Source organism: Excalfactoria chinensis, chromosome 2, assembly GCF_039878825.1.
Source record: "Excalfactoria chinensis isolate bCotChi1 chromosome 2, bCotChi1.hap2, whole genome shotgun sequence".
Lineage (NCBI taxonomy): Eukaryota > Metazoa > Chordata > Aves > Galliformes > Phasianidae > Excalfactoria > Excalfactoria chinensis.
The window spans coordinates 19935352-19945694 of NC_092826.1; positions in this window are offsets into that span (position 1 = coordinate 19935352).

Consider the following 10343-nt stretch of genomic DNA (forward strand, 5'->3'; position numbering starts at 1 on the left):
AAGGAATCGGTGGGATGGTTGCACTCGCAGAGTTGTGGTCAATGGCTCAGTGTCCGAGCAGAGACTGCTGATGAGGGGCATTCATCGGGGATCAGTGCTGGGATCGGTGTTATTTAACATCTTTGTAGGTGACACGGACAGTGGAATTGAGTTGAGCCCACAGCAGGTTTGCCAATGACACCAAGCTGAGTGCTGCAGTTGACACGCTGGAAGGAAGGGATGCCATCCAGAGGGACCTGGACAGGTTTGAGAGGTGGGCTCGTGACAACTACATGAAGTTCAACAAAGCCAAGTGCAAGGTCCGGCACCTGGGTCAGGGCAGTCCCAAGCACAGATACAGGCTGTGTGGAGAATGGCTTGAGAGCAGCCCTGAGGAGAAGGATTTGGGGGTCTACGGCGCACTTGCAGCCCAGAAGGCCAACCAGATCCTGGGTTGCATTGCACATGTTGCAATTAAAAAGAGAAAGCAATCATGACAATAGTTGTGATTTGCAACAGAAACAAAGATCCATAGTTCTGCTGTAGGGAGCAGCAGGCTGTCCCAGGAGGCCTTTTGTGTAGCTTCACAGTCGGAAAGCCAACACAGGTAAAACCTAACCTACATTGCAGCTGGATCAGTCACAACGTGATGCATTTGCTGGTGGCGGCTCAGGGGCACAGGACAGGCCCCGGTGCAGGGCTGGAGCCTGCAAGCCCACAGCTCCATGCCGGGGAGCAGAGGATGCTGCTGGGGACCCAACACAGCCACAGCATTGCTGAGCTTCTGCTGAAGGTAACTGAGGACACGCCGTGCTGAGTCCCACACTTGCTGCTTCAGTGTTGGATATAAATAGTCACTGAGCCTTAAAATGTTCATATTTTTTTTCTACATCTGAAAAGAAACTGGGTTGGGCAAGTAGAAAACGCATTGGTTCTAAAGAGAGGGAGAAAGGTGAACTGATTTTTACAGGCAGTATGCTTCCATCGGAGAATGTATTGTATCCTTGTGTTGTTCTCCCATGGTAATAAATAAATAAAAGGGGGGCTGGTGGGATCTCAACCTTTGCCATGAGATTCTGGTTATAGCAGCATGCTGCTGTAACCATGGTAAGTTGAGGATACAAGCCAAGAGAGCTTTCTAAGGAGACACCAGCGGGTTGTTTCACATCACATTTAGACCATAAAGTTGAGCACAGCAATAACAAAAAACCCATTGAAGTCCTCTGGTGAAGAACATTGATTTAAGCAGACTGTCACCAGCAGGTGGAGGGAGGCCATCCTTCCCCTCTGCTCAGCACTGCTGAGGCCATAGCTCCATGTTTGGGCCCCAGGAGGGTCAGGGACAGCTGAGGGACCCCTGTATCACCCCTGTATCACCCCACCTACACAGGGGCTGTGCCAGGGCCCATCCAGCCCTGGTGCTGTCGTGCTGAGGGGTGTACGGGTCTCTGCAGTGTCACAAACCAGCTAATAACCAAGTATCCTTATAAGGTAATTACAGGGTTATTTCTGCCTCCTCAAATCAAGTCCTACCTCATAATTAGAAATAAAGAGAATGGCAATCCTAATTATCGGGCTTTAATTGGGCTGCCAGATGCACGCACAGACACACCAGGGCTGTCATTGCTCTTCTCCCACTCATGTCACCCAATGGGGTCTGCACAGCACCGGGACTGTCCCCATCCTCTGGCCCAGGTTGGGCTGGAGGCAGTGACACTGGTGCAGGTCCAGGTGAGACCTTGGGGCGGGTGGTCACACCAAGCCACACAGATCTAAGGAACAAGAGGAACCCTCCGACAGCCCTCAACCAGCAGTGCCTGCTGCAGCCTGACGCACGGTGCAGGGTGCTGCTGGCACCACCTGCAGGCGCTTCAGCAACTTGCACATTGCTGTCCTAACGTCAGAAACACAAATTGCACCACCTGAGCCCGTGCATTTAGGAGTAAGACTGGGAGTCCTGCGGAGCTGCCTTTGAGAACAAGGAAGCAGTGCAAGCAGCGAGGCAAGGTGCGTCCCAAAGGCAGGACCGTGCGCCAGCTCTCCCTGCCCAGAGCAGAACCAGCATCCACAGCGCTGCTCTGCAGGATGGCCACGAGCCAGCAGGAGCCTCAAAACCTTGTTCCTGGACTTCATCCCCCACCAGCGCCTCTAGGTGCTGCCCATGTGCCCCGGGGGAGGCGATGGCCGGGGGTGACACACAGTCAGAAGGAGGTCAGAGGCTCCCGCCCACTTCATGGGAAGGAAGCAGTGGTTTTGATCAGCAGCAAGAGGGGAAATCCAGCAAGGCAGCTGCTTCGTCAGCGCCTGAGCCTCCCTGAGCGCTTCATCGTGCTAAAACGGGAGCTCACGTGCTGGGAAAGTTAAAGATCGAATTGGGTTTCTTTAGTCACTGTCCACGTGCTGGCAGTGGGAGCAGCAGTTCCAGGAAGTCCTCAGCTGAAATGGACGTGGGAGTCCTGGGCTGCACTGGGCAAACTGTCACCAGTGGGTGGAGGGAGGTGAGCCTTCCCCTCTGCTCAGTGCTGCTGGGCTGTGTCCAGTTTACAGCCTCCCAGTATAGGAAAGACCTGGACACGGAAGACCCTGACAACCTGTAACTCTGTGTGAAGCAGTGCGAAGGAAGTCAGAGAAGCAAAAGAGACTGTGATCAGCAGTCAGTGACTTGCTCAGAAAGCGGATGGTAATTACTCGTCTAAGAAGTGTAGCATGGAGAGTCCAAGGAAGGAGCAACCAACATTACTTTTTCACATAAAATCAGATGTTTGGGATTCCTGTGGTCATCGACATGATAAAAGACACCATGGGACAGAAAGCTGAGGCAGAAAACTTTCTTAAACTCTCTCTTAAGCTGCATAACTCAGACTGGCCTTTTGCTCTCCCTTGTCCTGGGGTGAGGAGCTCTCCTCCTCTGCAGGGAGGACGCTGTAGCTTCCAACAGACTGGAGGTCCTGGGGTGTGTGCTTCTAGCAGGCAGCTTGAATCCAGCCTGCTGAACGTGGATTAGGTTCTAGCCAAAGCAGAACTCATGCAGATGAAGTAAGACGGGACTCTGGATTCGTGCAGCTTAACCTCCAGGGAAAGATGTGATCATCCTGACATATTCAGCCTTGAGACGTGGAGGAGCAGAAACCAGCAACAAATGTTGAATGTGCATCAGACATTTCCAGAAACATGTGATTATTGAGATGCTGGGTTCTGGTCCAAGCCCACCTGTCATTTATAGCTCTGTTTTTCAGAAAAGCAGGCAGTATTTCCAGGCAGATCTGGAACATCTTCAGGCTCTGCAACAGACCTCGTGTGACCGTGGGCAGGCTTCCAGCAGCCTCATCTTCCAGAAGATGTGCCCCACGGATGGTCTTCCTGAATATGTCAGCTCCTGCCTCACGTCTCTCTTCTGAAGACTTTGACTCCCAGATATGTGTCAGGACATCTACGAGCACACCGCTGTGGCAGAGCACATGGGACTGCAGAGAGCATTCATCGGCTATAAAGCTCTTGAGCCAACCTTCTCTAGGTGGCGTCATACAGCTGTAACTCTCTGCTCAGCTCTCTAAGAACGCTGCTGCTGTTAGGAACTCATTTCCTCGTGGATTATTATTGGATTTTAAAGATATGTTTCAATCCCTGCTGCTCCTAGAAAAACTCGTGACTAGATGTAAGGAGGGTATCTGGGCTCTGCTGAGTGCCCCAACCTCGGTCCGCCAAAATGACAACACACCCATACAAAGCACATGGAGAGCTGTGTGGAAGTCAGCACAAGGGACCAGTGCCATCACAGTCAGGCCACCAGAACCCATGAAAGAGGAGCTATCAGATGGCCAGCACTGCCATTGGGGGAGGTGGCTCTTCCAAGCGACGATGTGGTGAGCCATGGTCCAAGTGGCTGGCTCCCAGCCCACAGCCCTCTTCTCTATAGGCTGGTTGTCACACAGAGGATAAGTTATAAATAGCTTTTGTGGTGATGCCTGGATTGTATCTTGGCACTGCTGCCCCTGGCCACCTCCCTCTGGCTCCATCCCAAAGTGATGCAGGCAGGCAGGGATGTGGCTGGGTGGAAAGTCCCTGCCAGCACCCTGAGCTACTCTCCAGGGAGCAGCAGGCAGGAGTAGCACCAACTCACAATTCGACTGAAGGTAACTGGAGAACAAGACTCTTTTATTAAGAGATTCGGGTTTTCCTGGTGAAAATGGCTGAAAGGCACAGAGGGAAGAGCTGGGAAATGGAGAAGGTAATTGATTTTAGTTGGTTATCCTGATAATTGAGTTGACACAGGGTATAACGTAGCCTTGGCTACAATAATCCTTGTTCAGAGCAGGAAGAAAGGCTTCGTACCACTGTTATGATATTGGACAGAAGAAAGGCAAGGGAAGAGCCAGGAGAGCCCTAAGGGCTGGTCTTAGCTCACACTCAGGGCATCTGCAGATGCTCTGCTTTCAGAGAGGCAGCTCACAGTGTTCAAGAGGACCTCAAGTACCATGTTCTGTTTTGGGCCCCTCACTACAAGAAAGATAATAAGGACCCAGAGTGTGTCCGGATAAGAGCAACAGAGCTGGTGAGAGGGTCTGGAGTACAGTTCTTATGGGGAGCAGCTGAGAGAACTGGGATTGTTCAGCCTGGAGAAGAGAAGGCTCAAGGGAGACCTCATTGCTCTCTGCAACTGCCTGAAAGGAGGTTGTGGTGATGTGGGGGTCAGCCTCTTCTCCTGTGTACCCAGCAGTAGAACTAGAGGGAATGACCTCAAGTTGAAACATTTCTGCTCCGAAAGAGTGGTCAGACACTGGAATGGGCTGCCCAGGGAGGTGGGGGAGTCGCTGTCCCTGGAGGTGTTCAAGAAACATTTAGATGTTGTACTGAGGGACGTGGCTTAGTGAGGAAATAGTGGTGGTGGGTGAACAGCTGGACTGGATGATCATGGAGATCTTTTCCATCCTTGGTGCTTCTAAGATTCTACAACAGTGCCTCTTACTGTGTTTATGCCATACATTTTCTTTGGATAGCTTTGGAAATTAGAGATGATCTGTTATTTTATTTTCTACTCGCTCCAGTTTTAACAGTACCTGGACTATGAGCTCAACCTGTACTGCTGGGCTACGTGTAGTCCTCTTCCATAGGAAATCTTCTTCCACCCCCCTCCCATCAGAAAAGGTGTCTTACTTAATGTTTTATGACCTGCCCTTCCAGGTTTGAGGCTGCAGCAGGGCAGCAGGATTCGGGTTTTCAGGAAGGCCGCAGACCCCCCATGAACTTCCCACAGCAGCTGGGCCACATTTTGTCAGCATGTGTTAGATGCCAGCTCCTGCTTCAGGTACCTCTCGGGGCTCTCATGAAGTACTTCACGCTCTAGAGGAGGGTCTGCTCCCCCCTTTTGGACATCCTCTTCCCATCAGACCTCTTCTCAGGCCCAGGCTCCCAACCCCTCCTGACACATCATCTCTCTTCAGCCCTCTCACCAATTCTTGGCCTTTTCATCTCCTGTTTGCTTTGGGTAAAACACAGTGACCAAACAACTAGTAATCATTCCTCTAGAACTGTGTTTGCAAAAGAAGAGTTTCACAGGAGGCCGTAAGGCTGATTAACATTTTATCAAGGCCGGAGCACACTCCCTTTGTCCCCAGGCCTTGCGCCCTGCTGCTTATCTTTATGTCAGCTCCAGCTCTGCAAGCAGATGTAGGCCACTGAGACACCCAAACTAATTCATTGCTAAAACAAACAAACAAAACCCTTATGAGGGAACCAGCTGGAACTGCATGGTCTGAAGAAGGGGAGAAAGCAGCAAGGAAAGGAGCAGGAGAGGGGAATAAGCCCTTCTCTTGGTGGCAGCAAGCCACTGTGCACATTCGGGTGCTGGTGAAACAACCAGTGGTCACTCAGTGCCCTCTAAAGGACGGCTGCACAGGCCTACTCCAAAAGGACTAGGTTTAGTCACACTGTTCCCAGCTCCAGTCCAAACTACACTGAAAGTCAGACACCACAAAATGCACCTGAAGCTACAATACACAAAGGCAGAAGCCCTCCCACCTCTGACAGGTCAGAGCTGTACCATAAGGCAGTTATTAACTGCAGTGTGATCCTTTCTAACTGAGAGAAAAACTGTTGTGGTGGGGGGGGAAGGGGTCAGCTTTGTCCAGAAGCTCATGTCATGCTATAAGCTGGCTGGCTCCTTTCTCAAATGAGAGCTTAGTGGTAAAATAAATTGATCTTTAGTGTTGAAAACTGGGTTAAAAGCAGAGTGTGACGTGAAGCATGACCTGATGTAAAGTCCTCGTGGTGGATTAGATCTGTTCAAACAGTTCTGACAGGTTAACCTCATAGCAGGTTTTATGCTGCGGGTGCCGTCCAGGCCAGGGCTTCAAAGGTGCCTAGTCCAGCTACCTTGGAGGCTTTGGCATCTGTTTCTTCTTGCTCTCCACCTGACTCTTTACCTCTGATGTCACCAGCTTCCCTCAAACGGAGCCTCTTGATTCTCTGCTTGAACCTTCTCTCTGGGCACTTGTTACCCAGCAAGTCTTCTCCTTCCTCAGATCTCAGGCTTCATGCATGAGTCCTATCACAGAGGTTTGCCTGGACGCTCCTGCAACTGATGCAAGATTTTTGCAGTCACCTTGAAGAAGTGGGCAAAGCACAGGAGGTGCCCTAGCAGCAGGACAAATCTGTGAATCCAGGTGCCGTTTCATTTTGCCTCTTTGTACATCACTTCCAGTCCTCACGTTTCTTTTTGGCTCCCTGTGTGCACTGAGATAGTTAGCTGTGGGCTGCTGGGGCTTGCAAGGCTCTGCTGGAGGAGCTGCAGGCTGACATTGCAGAGCCAGAAGTGCTTGGCACAAGGCTGGGCTACTGATTCCAAAGTTGCAGGGCTACAACAAATGGCTGAAGGGCCTGGAGTGAGACCTGCGATACATGTTTAGGGGTAAGCAGCACCCAAGGAATAAGAAACAGATCTGTGAGCTGCCTAAGGGCAATCTCACATCACTGTAGTCCTTTATTTGACCAGCTGCAATTAAAATCCATGTTTTCTCTTACACCTTCATGCCACTACCATCAGCCTTCTGCAAAGGGAACACGCACACAAAATCCCTGCTACACAGAAAGGCCAGCATACCCTCATGCCCACACTGAGCACATGACCAAGCTGCTGTGACGTGTTGCTCTGGAAGAAGGAACAACAGGTTCCAGCACATGCTGGCACAAAGGCGTTATAACACATACATGCTTGTTCAGCAATGCCCATCTGAAACACATTATCTGATCGTGCCAGAACTCATTCTAGCCTGACCCACATACTGAGACAGCTCTGCAGGACCGGGATAAATGACCCCAGCACAAGCCCTGCAAGAGAGGCATGACTTTGTTAGGAGAAAAGTAGTTGAAAGGAGAAAGAAACGTTCTGCACTTCCACTGGGAATAGAACGAGAAGAAACTGCAAGAACGGGAACTTAGGTCAAACATTAGGAAAAACATTTCCAAGCTAAGGAGAGCACAGCGCTGGAACAGAGATCCTTGGAGGTTACTGAATTGCCATCCTTTGAGGATATGTATGAAAATGCCTGAAAAATCATGGTCAGAGGTGACACAGTGTCCTCACTGGGGAGAGAATGGACAAGGGCACCTACCAGGCCTTTTTCTTGCCTATTTTTGGTTCTTTCATTCCGTGTCTTTAAGAACCCATCAGAAAGTAGGTGTTTGCATAGAAGTATGGGAATGTTGCTGCTCCTCCGAGTGCGCAGCAATTAGCAGTCACTGTGTGGCACTTTGAGGGTACTCAGAACAGCAGCATAACGCTCAAATATATTTGCTTCAAGTACTTGGGCTCTTTAGGAAGAAATGCTATCACTGCTGATGAAGGGAGCATGCCCCTCACTTAAGCAATTCTGATCCAGAGCAGCTGAGCCTGCAGACAGAGCCTTCCCAGCACAGCTCTGCTCCCAGGCTCTACTCCAGCACCTCTTCCTCTGTCAGTCCATCCCTCCAACATGGACAGTGTGTGCCAAGGCTCTCCTCAAGTGAGCTGTGGGAGGCAGAGCACACTCCTGAGACGTGAGGGGAAAACTGCTGCACTACTCCTGACTGTACTCGGCACCTTCCCATTCCCTCAGCTGCACTTTGCACTGGAGAAACGACTCCCACTACACAAACCTGCTGCTTTGTTTGCTTCAGGCACATCACAGCATTATTAACCACCTCCCCCACATCAAGGCTGCCCGAGAATGACGCTTCTTTCCCTGTTCGTTGCAAAAATGACTTCTTCACTGGTTCAGTAAAGGAAATGGGCATATGGTTCTTTACATGAAAGATTACTTATTAATGAGTCACTAAAATAAGAAAGCAAAACCACTCTCGCCCATGCCCAAGAAGATCCAAAATAGTTAGCTATAAGGTCTTGATCTAGCTTTCCCTTTTACGTCTGTATTCTTTACTGAACAAAATACTCAGTATTTGGGACTCTGCTGAGAAGTTTATCTAAGCACTGGAAGCGTATCTGGGCGAAGTTAGCCACCAAAAGCAAACAGCATTATCAAGCGGGCCCTCGGTTTAACGAAAGCGGCGCTCCCCTTCAAAAGGTACACGCTCTTCCTTATCTCTTTGACACAGAGCATCAAGGCTTTGGTTTTCACAATGCAATGTGAGCAAGCGGCGTTACACCGCAGCTAAACTGCGAAGGAAAACGCTGAGATGTGAAAGAGATCGTGCAGTTCCTCAACCCGGCCACACAGCATGCAGGTTCCAAACAATGAAACCTTCTATACCAAATATCAGCTGCGTCCGTTTTAAAAGGTATTGCTCTTCAATATTAGCACTTTTCAGGTACAGTTTAAAAACGCTTCCTTTAGCTAATTACAAAGCTGGATTCGCATCATTTCCACCAGCTCAGTGCAATTCACCATCCATCAAACAGCCCCGATTCCTAGGCAATGAAGAGGAAATTCATCGAGGTCTGAACACATAATCCCACATTTCCATGATACACCAGAATAAATAGAATCACGTTCACAAATCATAATACTGTTGGCTGAAAATGAACGCATCTTCTACCTGTGTGGAGCTCTAAGCTGCAAGGGATCTTTACCCAGCTTCTGTAGAACACTTTAGAGAACAGGTATCCCGCTAGTTGTCTTAGTGAAAAACAATGCACAAAGTTTGCTCATTTTCCTATTTTCTATAAACTTTTAGCTGAAAAGAGGCAATGTGCCCACCAGGTAAGTCCTACTATCTGGATTGTGAAATACTTTGAAGATTTGTAATTAAGGAATTATTACCCCATTCAGTTCCTGTTTGGCTTGGATCTTCTGAAGCTAACAAGCACTGAATTACGTCTTCCAAACACACCCCAAGCCTGTGGATTCAAAAAAAGCCATTTCTGTAAAGAAGACCAACTCTAGGCTCAGTTGTGCATGTTTAACACCTGCAGTGGAAGCCCAGCCACAGAAGCATTACTTCTCCTTGCCTTAAAACACTTAGGCCACATCTTGAAAAGTAAGGTAGATGCTTTTGTTATAGGAGGACAGGACAAGTACCTGCGGCACCACCCAACTATACCTACCTCCTGTCATGAAGCTTTTTTCTCTTATAAAGCATACCCTCTTGTCCAGTTTAACCATCTATGTCACTATAGGGAAGCAGGGTGCAGTGTGTGTGTGGGGCTGAGCAGTGTACCCCTACCAGACAGGCCAACCTGCAAGAAAAGCAGCCAAAGTACAATATGGATTTTCCCTGCTGTTTAGTCTTCCGCCGTATCATTTCTATTCTAAAAAGTGTCAACTCATCAGAACTCTTCCTGTAGCATATGTAGTTGGAGAAATCTTTCTGCTGCCCACTTAGCTTTGAAACACTGAAGCTCAAGATTCAGTAATAACAGAAGAGATTTCATTTGGTGCCCTGTTCTGTGTGGCTGGAGTTTGCATGTGTTACTTTGAAAGGTCAAAACTTCAGTATGAAAATAATGGCCTTGAGGACCATGACACAAGTATTGTCTATTCTCACCAGTACAGGTTGGGGGAAGACCTGCTGGAGAGGAGCTCTGCTGAGAGGGACCTGGGCGTCCTGATGGACGACAGGTTGGCCATGAGCCAGCAGTGTGCCCTTGTAGCCAAAAAGGCCAATGGCATTCTGGGGTGCATTAAAAAGAGCGTAGCCAGCAGGTCAAGGGAGGTGATCCTCCCCCTCTACTCTGCCCTGGTGAGGCCTCATCTGGAATACTGTGTCCAGTTCTGGGCTCCCCAGTACAAAAAAGACAGGGATCTCTTGGAAAGAGTCCAGCGGAGGGTCACATAGATGGTGAAGGGCCTGGACCATCTCCCCTACGAGGAGAGACTTAGGGAACTGGGTCTGTTTAGCCTTGAGAAAAGAAGGCTGAGAGGGGACTTGAT